We start from the raw sequence: 15,093 nt of genomic DNA on the forward strand, positions 1-15,093 counted from the left end.
ACTTTTTTTGTATTTTGCATTTTATATAATTTTGTATATAAAAATGATGTTTGAGATGTAGTCATATCCTTATTTTCCTAACATTGTTTTTTTAGCTCACCTGGCCTGAAGGGCCAAGTGAGCTTTTCTCATCACTTGGCGTCCGTCGTGCGTCGTCCGTCATCGTCGTCGTTAGCGTTTACAAAAATCTTCTCCTCTGAAACCACTGGGCCAAATTTAACCAAACTTGGCCACAATCATCATTAGGGTATCTAGTTTAAAAAATATGTCCGATGACCCTGCCAACCAACCAAGATGGCCGCCATGGCTAAAAATAGAACATAGGGGTAAAATGTAGATTTTGGCGTATATCTCTGAAACCAAAGCATTTAGAGTAAATCCGACAGGGTAAAACTGATTATCAGGTCAAGATCTATCTGCCCTGAAATTTTCAGACAAATCTGACAACCTGTTGTTGGGTTGCTGCCCCTGAATTGGTAATTTTAATGAAATTTTGCAGTTTTTGGTTATTATCTTGAATATTATTATAGATAGAGATAAACTGTAAACAGCAATAATGTTCAGCAAAGTAAGATCTAAAAATAAGTTGCAATGACCAAAATTATCAGTCGACCCCTTTAGGAGTTTTTGCCCTTAATAGTAAATTTTTAACAATTTTTTTCGTAAATTTTTGTAATCTTTTACAAAAATCTTCTTCTCTGAAACTACTAAGACAAATTTAACCATACTTGGCCATAATCATTATTAGGGTATCTAGTTTAAAAAATGTGTCTGATGACCCCGCCTTCCAACCATCATGGCCAACTTGGTTAAAAATAGAACATAGGGTAAAATGCAGCTTTTGGTTTATATCTCTGAAACTAAAGCATTTAGAGCAAATCTGACAGGTGGCATAAATGTTCATCAGATTTAGATTTATCTGCCCTGAAATTTTCAGATGAATATGACAACCCGTTGTTGGGTTGCTGCCCCTGAGTTAGTAATTTTACAAAAATTTTGCAGATTTTTGTTTTTATCTTAGATATAATTATAATATCTAATATCTAATACTATTAATTATGATTTTAACCTTATTTTACATGATTTCCAAAGCATCAGTAAATACAGGTGAGCGACACAGGCTCTTTAGAGCCTCTAGTTCTTATTTGCAAGAAATGTTGTTGGAGGCAACACACATATATGCTCATGCAATTTTAAAGCATATATTATTTATATAAAGCTGAATAATCTAGTAGGCAGATTAGCTGGAGAACCTTTATTTTGTATAAAGATGGCTATTTTTCTGGAGTTTCCATCTGGAATATCTCATTAGTTCATGGAATCGTTTTTGTGGTTCAATGAGTTATTGCTAATGTTTTCATACTTCAATCACTTTCTAAGTCACTACAAGTCATAGGTCAAATATATTTTATTTTGTCAGGTCATTTTAAGATGTACCTGTCAATCTGACTGGAGTCAGTTGTGCTTGACCTTGTTTTCATGGTTCATTGATCAATATTTAGTTTTTGTGCTTATGTCAGTTTTTTTCAGTTACCGAAAAATACAGGTCAGCTTTATTTGGCTTATTTTATTAATGTCGAGTATACTTTTCCATCTGTCAGGGTTTCTTCTGATGAGAAGTCTTAAAGTGAAGAGATACAGATTGAGGATGTGTTACTGTAAATAAATTCAGAATACTTGTGTTATGTTATTTTATCTTTGTGAAAAATTCACCATGGTAAACATCACAATAATTAAATTTCCATTTTAAGAATTTTAATTCCTTGAAATGTTTGTTTGTAGATCCTAAGTTCATAGATAAATGCACACAATTGTTTGGAATTTGCAGAATCTTAATTTATAGGTGAATCATATTTCAAATTAATGCTCCATGATTCTTCAAGTTCTGTAAGCCCATGTGCAGATTAATAGTTCAAACAGAATTGAGGTATTGTTTGGTATTTTAATCAAATTTCATCTTTGATCATGCCAAATTTATTTTTCTCAACTATTGACATAATAGACAACTTTCGAGTTCGTTTCATTTCCGTCAAAAACTTTGGTTTGAGTGAACATCACAATAATTAAATTTCCATTTTAAGAATTTTAAGTATGTATACTAAAGAAATTTATCCTGTTGAACTTATTTTAAATAAAGCTAATACTAACAATGACCACTGTCCTTTCCTCGATCTTGATATCTATATCATTAACAGGAATCTTAATACAAAAATTTATGATAAAAGAGATGATTTTTCATTTCCTATTGTTAATTATCCATTTTTAGATGGTGACGTTCCCTTGTCACCATCTTATGGTGTTTATATATCTCAACTTGTACGATTCGCTCGTGTATGTAACAACTTATTAGATTTTAGCGAGAGAAATTTATGTATTACTGAAAAATTATTACACCAGGGTTTTCGATATCATAAACTAGTCAAAACATTTACTAAATTTTATCATCGGTATAAGGACATCATTCATAAATATAACTCAACATGCAGACATCTTATACGTTCGGGTATTTCACATCCAATCTTTTATGGTAATATTCTTTACAAAGCACAAAAATGTCAGTATTCACCTCAAAAGCTAACAAAACCTTTAAACAGACTTATTAAGAAGGGATATAGTTACGATACTGTTGTCAGGTCATTAAAGATTGCATATTTTGGCTTTAATATTGATTCACTTATAGGGTCTTTGCATCGGAATTAAACATATTTATTCTAAAACCAGTTGTTGGCATGACACGGGTTATGTTCTTCTCATATATTTTATGATGGTATAATACTAAACCCCTAACAGGAGGGATTGTGCCTGATATTCATATGATGAAGACATAATCTTTCAATCAGTTTAATTGAGGTCTGGAGCTGGCATGTCAGTAACTGCTAGTAGTCTGTTGTTATTTATGTATTATTGTCATTTTGTTTATTTTCTTTTGTTTCCTATTCTGACATCGGACTCGGACTTAACTTGAACTGAGTTTTACTGTGCGTACTGTTGTACGTTTGTTTTTTCTACATTGGCTAGAGGTATAGGGGGAGGGTTGAGATCTCAAAAAACATGTTTAACCCCGCCTCGGGCCTGTGTTAGTCTTGTATCATTTTTATACAACCGCAAAAAAATTTTTGTGGTCGTATATTGGTATGACGTTGGCGTCGTCGTCGTCTGGCGTCGTCCGGCGCCGTCCGAAGACACATTGGATTTCGCTCTCTAACTTTAGTTTAAGTGAATGGATCTCTATGAAATTTTACCACAAGGTTCAATACCACAAAAGGAAGGTGGGGATTGATTTTGGGGGTTATGGTACCAACAGTAAAGGAATTAGGGGCCAAAAAGGGGCCAAAAATAAGCATTTTTGTAACTTCCAGACATAACTTGTGTGTTAGTGTATGGATCTCTCTGACATTGTACCACAAGGTTCCATATCACAAAAGGAATGCTGGGATTAATTTTGGGGGTAATTGCCTCAAAATGTTAGGAATTAGGGGCCAAAAAAGGGGCAAAAAACAAGCATTTTTCTAGTTTAATGACAATAACTTGTGTGTAAGTGTATGGATCTTTCTGAAATTGTACTACAAGGTTCCATATCACAAAGGGAAAGTTGGAATTGAGTTTGGGGGTAATTGCCGAAACGTTAAGGAATTGGGGGCCAAAAAGGGGCCAAAAATAAGCATTTTTCTAGTTTCCAGACAATAACTTGTGTTCAAGTGTATGGATCTCTCTGAAATTGTACTGCAAGGTACCATACCACAAAGGGAAGGATGGGATTGATGATGGGGGTAATTGCCTCAATATTTTATAAATTAGGGGCCAAAAAGGGGCAAAAAACAAACATTTTTCTAGTTTCAGGACAATAACTTGTGTGTAAGTGTATGGATCTTTCTGAAATTGTACTACAAGGTTCCATATCACAAAGGGAAAGCTGGGTTTGAGTTTGGGGGTAATTGCCGAAACGTTTAGGAATTTGGGGCCAAAAAACACATTTTTCTAGTTTCCTGACAATAACTTGTGTTCAAGTGTATGGATCTCTCTGAAATTGTACTGCAAGGTACCATACCACAAAGGGAAGGCTGGGATTGAGTTTGGGGGTGATGAATCATAAGGGGGTTAAAAAAATTTGGGGGGGCGGGGGATTTTTTTTTTTTTTTCCTTTTTTTTTTCTTTTTAAGTTGGTTATTTCTGATTTATATTTAAAAGCAAATGATAATGATATGGTAGGAGATACACACCAAACAGGATGTGTAAATTATTATATAATAAGTATTGTGCAATAGCAAGAAATTTTCAATTGCACAGTATTGCACAATAGCAAGAAATCTTCAATTGCACAGTATTGCGCAATAGCAAGAAATCTTCAATTGCACAGTATTGCGCAATAGCAAGAAATATCCAATAGCACAATATTGCGCAATAGCAAGAAATTGTCAATTGTACAGTATTGCGCAATAGCAAGAAATATTTAATTGCACAGTATTGTGCAAAAGAAGATACTTCGTATAAATTGCTTATTTCTTGACCAATTTCAATGGGGTTTTATTATTGAATTCTTGGGGTTCTTTAATATGCTGATTCTAACCGTGTATTTAGTTTTTGGATTTTGGGCCAAGTTTTTAAATTGGTCCACATTGAGGTCCAAAGGGTCCAAAATTAAACTTTGTTTGATTTCATCAAAAATTGAATTATTGGGGTTCTTTGATATGCCGAATCTAACCGTGTATTTAGATTCTTAATTTTTGGTTCCGTTTTCAAATTGGTCTACATTAAGGTCCAAAGGGTCCAAAATTAAACTTAGTTTGATTTTAACAAAAATTGAATTCTTAGGGTCCTTTGATATGCTGAATATAAACATGTATTTAGATTTTTGATTATGGGCCCAGTTTTCAAGTTGGTCCAAATCGGGGTCCAAAATTAAACTTTGTTTGATTTCAACAAAAATTGAATATATGGGGTTCTTTGATATGCTGAATCTAACCATGTATTTAGATTTTTGATTTTTGGGCCCTGTTATCAACTTTGTCCACACTGAGGTCAAAAGGGTCCAAAATTAAACTTTGTTTGATTTCATCAAAAATTGAATTCTTGGGGTTCTTTGATATGCTGAATCTAACCATGTATTTAGATTTTGGATATTGGACCATAATAGGTGAATGTCCAATTTAAAATTTTTAAGTTCTTAGACCACATTCATTCTGTGTCAGAAACCTATGCTGTGTCAAATATTTAATCACAATCCAAATGCAAAGCTGTATCAAGCTTGAATGTTGTGTCCATACTTGCCCCAACTGTTCAGGGTTCGACCTCTGCGGTCGTATCAAGCTGCGCCCTGCGGAGCATTTTATTGATTTTAGTTTCTTGTGTATAATTTGCAGTTTAGTATGACATCCATTATCACTGAACTAGTATACATATTTATTTAGGGGCCAGCTGAAGGACGCCTCCGGGTGCGGGAGTTTTTTGCTGCATTGAAGACCCATTGATGGCCTTCAGCTGTTGTCTGCTCTATGGTCAGGGTTGTTGTCTCTTTGACACATTCCCCATTTCCATTCTCAATTTTATCATTGAAGAACTGGGTCTTCCATCACTGTATTGGATACCTAAACTACATAAGTGTCCTCACTCCTTGCAAACAACGGTATATTGATGGGTCTTCCAAGTACTCCGCGAAACCTCTTTCTAAATTATTAACATCTATTTTATAAGCAATCAAAGCGGGGCTCCAAAGTTTTTGTGAAACTGCCTATTCTAGAGGTGGCGTGAATCAGATGTGGATACTAAAAAATTCAAAGATCTTTTAGATTACATACAATCTAAGACTCTCTCATCTTGCAATAGTATTAAAACATTTGACTTTTCTACACTTTACACAAGTATTCCCCGTTCCAAACTAAAAGACAAATTGAAAGAGTTGGTATTACTTTGTTTCATTAAAAAGAATGGCGAATGTAGATACAAGTATCTTGTCTTGGGGAGGGATAAATCCTACTTTGTAAAGAATCACTCTGATTCAAACAAAAAATTCTCTTTTCTCTGACATTATCAAGATGCTTGATTTCTTGATTGACAACATATTTGTTACGTTTGGAGGAAGTGTTTTTCAACAGACTGTCGGAATTCCAATGGGAACCAATTGTGCCCCTCTTCTTGTCGACTTGTTTCTTTATTATTATGAGGCTGACTTCATACAGGAACTTCTTAGGAAGAAAGATAAGAAGTTAGCAATATCCCGAATTATATACCGAATTAGACTATTTACTGGATTTTTTAATAACATAAGCAACACGACGGATGCCACATGTGGAGCAGGATCTGCTTACCCTTCCGGAGCACCTGAGATCACCCCCAGTTTTTGGTGGGGTTCGTGTTGCTTAGTCTTTAGTTTTCTATGTAGTGTCATTTGTACTATTATTTGTCTGTTTGTCTTTTTATTTTTGCCATGGCGTTGTCGGTTTTTTTCGATATATGAGTTTGACTGTCCCTCTGGTATCTTTCGTCCCTCTTTCATGCGTTTAGGGGCATCGTCTCTTCCCTTACCATGTTGAGTGAGTGGTTGAAAAAATATGATGCTATATTGCACAAATTATTCGGCAAATTAAATTCTTATAATTGCTCATTAGCACAGCTGTCATTAGGGAATTAAGTACCTATGGAACAAACATTATTTCTAGTTTATTTTGCATAATGACGATCACAAAGACGCTTGATGAACTTTAATAGTGAAAGGATACAGGCGATCCCCTCTATCTGGTAAATGATGTGCAAAATTGACGAATTTTTCCGTTGTAAATTTCTTTTTTACACTGTCCTCTTTTAGATAAGATTTTATATACAACAATTCTAACTGTATTTTCTTTGATTTGTTTCAGGTTATAACTGCAATGAAGTCATCCCTAACTGACTGTTTACATGATGTAAGCCTGAATTGGGAACTCCCTGAATGCTTTACAGCTACTACCATTCCTGTGGAACCACCTGTTATTTTCAGTGGAGACAATGTTGTTTTGTTTGCAGTGTTAAAATCATCAGATAGAAAAGTAGGTTAACAATGATTCAAAATTTGACATTATGCTACTCAGCAAAGCAGATATAGTTTTTTAATGAGTGGAGATGTCCTTCAGGCTTGCATATATTTGTTCAAACATCCATTTTGCTTGTAAGCATTCTGTAGTTTTAAAAATCATTGGACTACCTTTCTTTGTTTCTGTATACAATATTTTGTGAATCTTGTTGTATTTTCATGATTGATTGAATAAGTTGGTCAAGATGAAATTTTTGTTCAGAGCTTAAATCCAGTTGTCAACATTCAGTTAAATCAATGAATAGTCTTTGCTTGTGCAGCTTCTTATTATTATACCCCCGCTTAAAAAAAGTGGGGGTATACTGTTTTACCTCTGTCTGTCCGTCCGTCCATCCATCCGTCTATCTGTCAGTCCGTCCGTCCCATGAATATTTTTCGTCGCATCTTTCTCAGGAACTAAATTACAAGGATTTCTGAAATTTGGGTTCAGGGTTTATATGAGTCAGCTATACAGTGTGATGTGTTTTCAGATTCATCACTCAACAACTTCCTGTTTACCGAAAACACTTACATCATTTTACACATGACATCCAAGCTGAAAATTTTCATCACATTTTTCTCAGGAACTACATTACAATGATTTCTGAAATATGGTTTCAGGGTTTATATGACTCAACTATACCATGTGATGCGTTTTCAGATTCATCATTCAACAACTTCCTGTTTACCCAACACTTGCATCATTTAACACATGACATCCAAGTTGAAAATTTCGTCACATTTTTCTCAGGAACTACATTACAAGGATTTCTGAAATTTGGTTTCAGGGTTTATATGAGTCAGCTATACTGTGTGATGCGTTTTCAGATTCATCACTCAACAACTTCCTGTTTCCCGAACACTTACATATTTTTACACTATTAAAATTATCCAGTTGTGGCGGGGGTATCATCAGTGAGCAGTAGCTCGCACTTTCACTTGTGTTATAGATTGTTAATGCCCCTGCCGTAGTGGAGGGGGCATTAAGTTTTACCCTTGTCTGTACATCTGTACGTCCGTACGTCTGTATGTCCTGAAATTGGTTTCCATTCTCTAACTTTAGTTTGCCTCAACCAAATGTTATGAAACTTATGCACAATGCTTATTACCACAAAACACAGATCAAGTTTGAATTGGGGGCATCACTTATACCTGTCTAGAGTTATGCCCTTTACAAATGGAAAAATTGCTGAATTTTTTGTTTCCGTTCTCTTAAGTTTGCTGCAACCAAATATCATGAAACTTATTCACAATGCTTTTACCACAAAAACTCAGTTCTAGTACAAATTTTGGTAGCGTGTTTTTTACCGTTCTTAAGTTATGTTCCGTTATAACATTATATGCAGGCGGGGGCATATCTGTGTCCCATGGACATATTCCCTATTTATTTTAAACTGAAACAATCAGTTTAATAAAGTGGTTGATAGATGACCTCAATGGAATAAATATCAAAGGTTTTATGTTAATCCAAAATCTACAATGGCTGCTTTCAGTGAATTTTTCTTCAATTTCAGGTAGATGTTGCAGGCTCTTTGACCTTGACAGGGACATTAGGAGGAAACAGTGTATTCTATAAGATGAAGATTAAAAGTACAAGATCTCCACACATCGATCTACCATTACATCGTGTGGCTGCAAAGTACCAGATTAAAGACCTAGAAATTGAGGACAGTACGTAAACACATTAATAAAATACAATAGTGCACTGTAAATTCAGAAATTATTGTGATGTCTTTATAAATGTGAACAATGCAACTGTCTTATTATCCCAATAATAAGAACTTGCATTCTGATATCTGATACATACATCTGTATGCAGATTTTCCTGAAACCACAATAAAAAACTCACATTATAGTCCATTCTTCAAAAATTGCAATAATAAATGCATGCAATAATTTCTGAATTTACAGTATACTTGGATATTTTTGCCAGTTATTATTTTCACCATTTCAATGCATGCACTTTTCATGCTTGGTTCAAATTTCTGCATTGAACCAGAAATTTGCCCTTTAGGCTTTACATCAATATTGTTGATGTCTACAAATTATACCTGTGTGGAAAGTTTTTGGCCTTTTAAGTTATAATAAAATGACAGAAAATAACCCCTATGCAAAACTTTTAATGTTTATAGAACTCAATTTAGAAAATAATGGTGAGAACAATATTGTAGTATTATAGTATTAATATTGTAGTATTAAAGCTAATTCTAATGCAATTATTTTGTATTAATGTTTCTGATTGGATGACAACAAGCGTAAAATTCTCTATCTCCCTGTATGTTACCAAGGAAGCCAACATTTTGAATTCTGGAATGTATTGACATGTAAGTTCTCCAATAATAAGCCAAAAACTTACATTTTGTAACTACAAATTTTTCTTTCTTTCAAATTTTATTATATTCTGAAGCGGACAAAAAGCCTGAAAAATGCCTGGTGTTTACATTAAATGCCAGAAGCTTACCTATGATTCACATAGTATATGCGCCAAAGAGTTTTCGTTTAATGAAAATTTTACACTGAAATAATGAAAAAGCTTTGGGGACGTCCATTGGTAGTTTTAGTGTCACAAATATCCATTTACCTGGTGACGTGTATCTCTAAATAACAGGTTCAGTAATTTACTAAAAAGCCATTGTACATGGCATGGAAATGCCTATGGGAGAGTCTTATTATGCCATTATGTTCTAAATCGACTATTATTTTTATGCCCCCTCCACTCAATGGACTGAACATAAAGTGTCATCCATGTCCCTCCATCTGCCCATCCATACATCATGCCAGCATTCTAAAATCCAACAGTTGTCTTGACTTTTTCTTTTCCTTTAGATGTCAACTTTGTTTAACCACTGTTTAAATTCCTGTTCAGATTAGTTGTATAAAGTTTCAATAATTTTATTATTTTGTAACAGCATGTTTTCCACTTTGTAGATTTTAAACTCTGCTTGATTGTCCTTGACATGCTCACGTCCCCATATAGACCTATTAGTAAAGTTAATTCAGAAATTTCAGGAAATACGGCACACAAAATTAACTTATGATTTTTTATTTTTGAAAAAAACCTATTCTGTTGCAATTTTGCAATAATTAAAACATCACAAAAATTTATGAATTTGCAGAAAAATAAAGTACAGCTAATCTGGTAGTTCCTGTCATTAAGTTAATATTAATTATCTGGTAAAAGACAACCATTAAATAAATACTTAGGTATCCACCTAGGTTTGCCTTACCACATTTTCCAATGTAAGGTTTTGTTTCACCATACCCAACTACAGTATTTTGCCATGGAGTGGAAAGTAGAGAAACAAAGTTATCAATTATTACAAATCTTATATTAATAAATAAAAAAAAAATAAAAAAAAAAAAAAATAAAAATAAAAATAAAAGTAAAAATAAAAATAAAATAAAAAGCTGCTGAACCAACGCCTTTGTGGTGAAGTGAAGGTAGAGTCACTAAAGAGGATACCCGATGGTATGCAGGGTTGTCAATAAAAATAAATAAATGAAATACCGCTGGATTGACAACAACACTTTAGTGAACTGCAAGTTTTATTGTGTCGACTAGTTTCAGGACAAATTATATAGAAATTACAATCCCTGAAGTATAAAAAAATGGTATCTAAATTTTAACGTCATAATGTGTTTACTCCATTGTCTTTGTTGTTCCTGGTTACCAATGTATGAATGAAATGAAAAAATTATAAATGTATGTACATAAAGGTAGTAAATTAAAAAATATGTGTAACATGAATGTAAGTACAATGTCAGTGTACAGTTTGTATAAAGTTTCTTCCTAATTTGGACAACACTTTTAGGGCACACCCCTACCACTTTGACTGGCTTCCCTTTGGCCAGAGGTACTGCTTCCAATCGCGTCCGGAATGCCGTAAAGTTCTTTACCGTCGCAAAATTTCTAGGCAATTTAGGGATGGTATCTCTGTTTTTACATTTATTTAAATAATTTTGGTGTTGCTGGCACCTAACTAATTTAACATTTAATTTTCTGAAGGCCAAAATGATGGTACATTTATTTCTCGAATCCTTTGTGGCTCTTCTTTGTACGTGGATTCTGCTGTCTGATCTTCGTTTGTTCTTTTCCTTTTATTTGTTTGTAGTTCGGCAGAGGTTGATGGTATCGGTTGATTGCTAGCTTCTTGAAATTCTTCAGTACCGTTCGATTCCATGGTGGCCAAGTGGTCGGCGCTGTGTGGTATAGGCGGATCCGTGGATGCAGGGGTTCAGAAATCGGGATAAAAATAAAAAGCTGCTGAACCAACGCCTTTGTGGTGAAGTGAAGGTAGAGTCACTAAAGAGGATACCCGATGGTATGCAGGGTTGTCAATAAAAATAAATAAATAAAATACCGCTGGATTGACAACAACACTTTAGTGAACTGCAAGTTTTATTGTGTCGTTTTTGTGATGTTTTAATTATTGCAAAATTGCAACAGAATAGGTTTTTTTCAAAAATAAAAAATCATAAGTTAATTTTGTGTGCCGTATTTCCTGAAATTTCTGAATTAACTTTACTAATAGGTCTATATGGGGACATGAGCATGTCAAGGACAATCAAGCAGAGTTTAAAATCTACAAAGTGGAAAACATGCTGTTACAAAATAATAAAATTATTGAAACTTTATACAACTAATCTGAACAGGAATTTAAACAGTGGTTAAACAAAGTTGACATCTAAAGGAAAAGAAAAAGTCAAGACAACTGTTGGATTTTAGAATGCTGGCATGATGTATGGATGGGCAGATGGAGGGACATGGATGACACTTTATGTTCAGTCCATTGAGTGGAGGGGGCATAAAAATAATAGTCGATTTAGAACATAATGGCATAATAAGACTCTCCCATAGGCATTTCCATGCCATGTACAATGGCTTTTTAGTAAATTACTGAACCTGTTATTTAGAGATACACGTCACCAGGTAAATGGATATTTGTGACACTAAAACTACCAATGGACGTCCCCAAAGCTTTTTCATTATTTCAGTGTAAAATTTTCATTAAACGAAAACTCTTTGGCGCATATACTATGTGAATCATAAAGTGTTGTTGTCAATCCAGCGGTATTTTAAATCTTATATTAGTACAAATTAATATTCAGTAAGATAATTATACATAAAAAAACTCTTAACATTATATATTTAATTCAGTTATATTTATTACTAAATATGCACTTTAGGTAACTTTGAATTTGATGGGCGGCAATCTGGAAAAGAAAAAGAAAAGATTATTTTATTCAGTCAAGCAGCAAACATCATTTCCAAATACACAGCATTTGTTGGTGTGGATCAAGATACTAAAGTACCTGTATCTTTGACTAAGGAAATTAACTATGGCCTGCAGATGAAACTTGGGGCAAGGCATTTTATGATTTTAGGAACAAAATATGATGAAAACATTTGAGGGGGGGGGGGGGTGGTTCACTGCCTTTGTTTTGTTACTGCAAATGTAGTCTTGTGTTTATTTTCTTCCCAAAATGAAAATTACTTGTTTGGTATTTAAAATTTCTTGTTGAATGGAACCCAATACCATATTTCTTTATCAGGGTAAACAAAAGTAATATGCAAAAGGAAAATACTTTTCCAGTATTAAAAAATATCTATGGTAGATATCCAAAGTAAAATTTTGAAAATACTTTTTTTCCATTGTTGGTGTTTTACTATTAAATGGACTTTTTTACAATAAACATTAAGATAAAGTCTCAGGTTATGGTTTTTCAGACATCAATAACTTTGTCAAACCTTCCTGGAATTTTATGAAAATGTGACGGCTGCCAAACAGTGTCTCTTCAATAACATGAAAATGCTGTGATGATTTGTTTTCAAATTTTAGATATGTTGTTTCTTGTGACTTAATGAAGATCTAGTTCAATTTTCACGATTTTAGTATTTCTCCTTTTTGAGTTATCGCCATTTTTAATATCCAAAAGTGGTATTTTAAAATATTTTTATCTTGTTATCATTTTATGACTCAGCATAATGTCTTATCTCACAATAAAAATTGGAGTGACAGATTTATTTGAAAATTTTCTGTTTCCTGATAAGATCTGTAGGACTGTATGTATAAAGTTTGAAATTTACTAGTAGGACTGTATAAATGAAGTTTGAAATTTACTGTTCATTATTAGACATGTTGTAGATAATTAAGTCTCCCTTAACCATATATATTCTTACCTCCACCCCCCTTCAATTTGAGAATGTGCTTTTATCTTGTAAACAGTCGAGATCCCCACCCCTAAACCATATATATTCTTGTGTGGGACAATAAAACAAATCAAATGAAATATTAGGGGAGTCCCCGGGTTCACCCCCACCCCCCTTCTTTTTGAAAACTTGTAAACGGTCAAGATCCCCACCCTGAAACCATATATATTCTTGTATGGGACAATAAATCTAATCAAATGAAATAAAAAGGCGAGTCCCCTGGGGTCACCCCCACCCCTTCCTGTCTGAGAACTTGTAAACGGTCGAGATCCCCACCCCTAAACCATATATATTCTTGTATGGGACAATAACACAAATCAAATGAAATATAGGGTAAGTCCATGGGGGTCACCCCCATCCCCCATCTTTTGAAAACTTGTAAACGGTCAAGATCCCCACCCCGAAACCATATATATTCTTGTATAGGACAATAAAACAAATCAAATGAAATAAAAGGCGAGTCCCTTGGGGTCACCCCCACCCCACTTGTAAACGGAAGAGATCCCCACCCCTAAACCATATATATTCTTGTATGGGACAATAAAACTAATCAAATGAAATATAAGGCAAGCCCCCTGGGGTCACCCCCCACACCCTCCTGTTTAAGAACTTGTAAACAGTCAAGATCCCCACCCCTAAACCATATATATTCTTGTATGGGACAATAAAACAAATCAAATGAAATATAGGGGAAGTCCATGGGGGTAACCCCCAACCCACTTCTTTTTTATAACTTGTAAACAGTCGAGATCCCACCCCTAAACCATATATATTCTTGAATTTGTAAACGGTCAAGATCCCCAACCCGAAACTATATATATTCTTGTATGGGACAATAAAACAAATCAAATGAAATATTAGGAGAGTCCCCTTGAGTTACCCCCGACCCCCTCCTGTTTAAGAACTTGTAAATGTTCGAGATCCCCACCCCTAAACCATATATATTCTTGTATGGGACAAAAAAAACCAAATCATATGAAATAAAGTGTGAGTCCCCTGCAGTTAATGGTTAAATACAGTCTTGGATTACCTTTTTTTAAGACATCACAAACTTATTTATACCTTTCATGGAATGATTTTTAAAGTTGGAAGTAAGCTTCTTCAAGATCAAGAAAGAGCATCTGAAGAAAAATGTTTTGAATTCTTTTTCTGGCATTAATTATACACTTAGTTTTTATCAATCAACATTACACTTTTACACTGTCAGCAACAATCACAGGAGAGATACATGATTCTGCAGAATCCTTCGTGAATTTTTAAAGAGTTTTAAGTGTTTTTAAGTTTATTTCTTATGACACTTACATATAATTACATAGTCAAATAAGAAGAAGTGAATACAATATTATGTGTAGGAAGTAAAAAAAAAAAGAGAAGCAAATTAGGTGATCTTTTTTTATTGTATAATTTCTTTCAAAAGTTTACAAGAAAATTATATGAGAATAAATCATGAATGTCAATAATAAACATTATGGCTATTGAGTGGTTTAAAAAAATCATAAGCAATCTATGGAATAAAATATGCATGAAACAATTAGTAGCACAGTACTTCTTTTAATACACAACAACTCAGACGGATATTTTAGAGGACACCTAAACTTTCGTAGACATTCTACAAGGACAGCCATGTTACAATAGCATCTCAACATAGAATTTTTTTTTCACAAACCATGAAACTAAGTGTGGCTGAATCATGTGATTAAAATGTAATTTTTTTTTCAGAGACAACGTTGTATGGTATCGAATATAGACATGTGTTTAGATAGGTGTGAAATGCTTGATGATCTAGAATGCAAATCAGGTAATGCAGTATATAGTAACAGCTGTACTATAAATTTAA

General features: G+C 33.9%; 1 protein-coding gene across 5 annotated transcripts in view; it reads left to right on the forward strand.

Annotated features, from left to right (window-relative positions):
- Positions 1-15,093, forward strand: part of LOC127735724 (von Willebrand factor A domain-containing protein 5A-like) — a 43,265-nt gene that overhangs the window by 20,703 nt on the left and 7,469 nt on the right. For 4 of the 5 annotated variants that reach the window (XM_052246003.1, XM_052246001.1, XM_052246002.1 and 1 more), the window contains exons 12-14: positions 6,855-7,022; positions 8,560-8,716; positions 14,976-15,054. The gene's annotated coding sequence lies outside the window, so the exon portion shown is untranslated. Of the gene's footprint in view, positions 1-6,854; positions 7,023-8,559; positions 8,717-12,232; positions 12,452-14,975; positions 15,055-15,093 lie in introns of those variants that run through there. The other variant, XM_052246005.1, reaches the window with a different exon arrangement.

This window comes from Mytilus californianus, unplaced genomic scaffold (genome assembly GCF_021869535.1).
Source record: "Mytilus californianus isolate M0D057914Y unplaced genomic scaffold, xbMytCali1.0.p SCAF_3, whole genome shotgun sequence".
In the NCBI taxonomy this organism is placed as follows: Eukaryota; Metazoa; Mollusca; class Bivalvia; order Mytilida; family Mytilidae; genus Mytilus; species Mytilus californianus.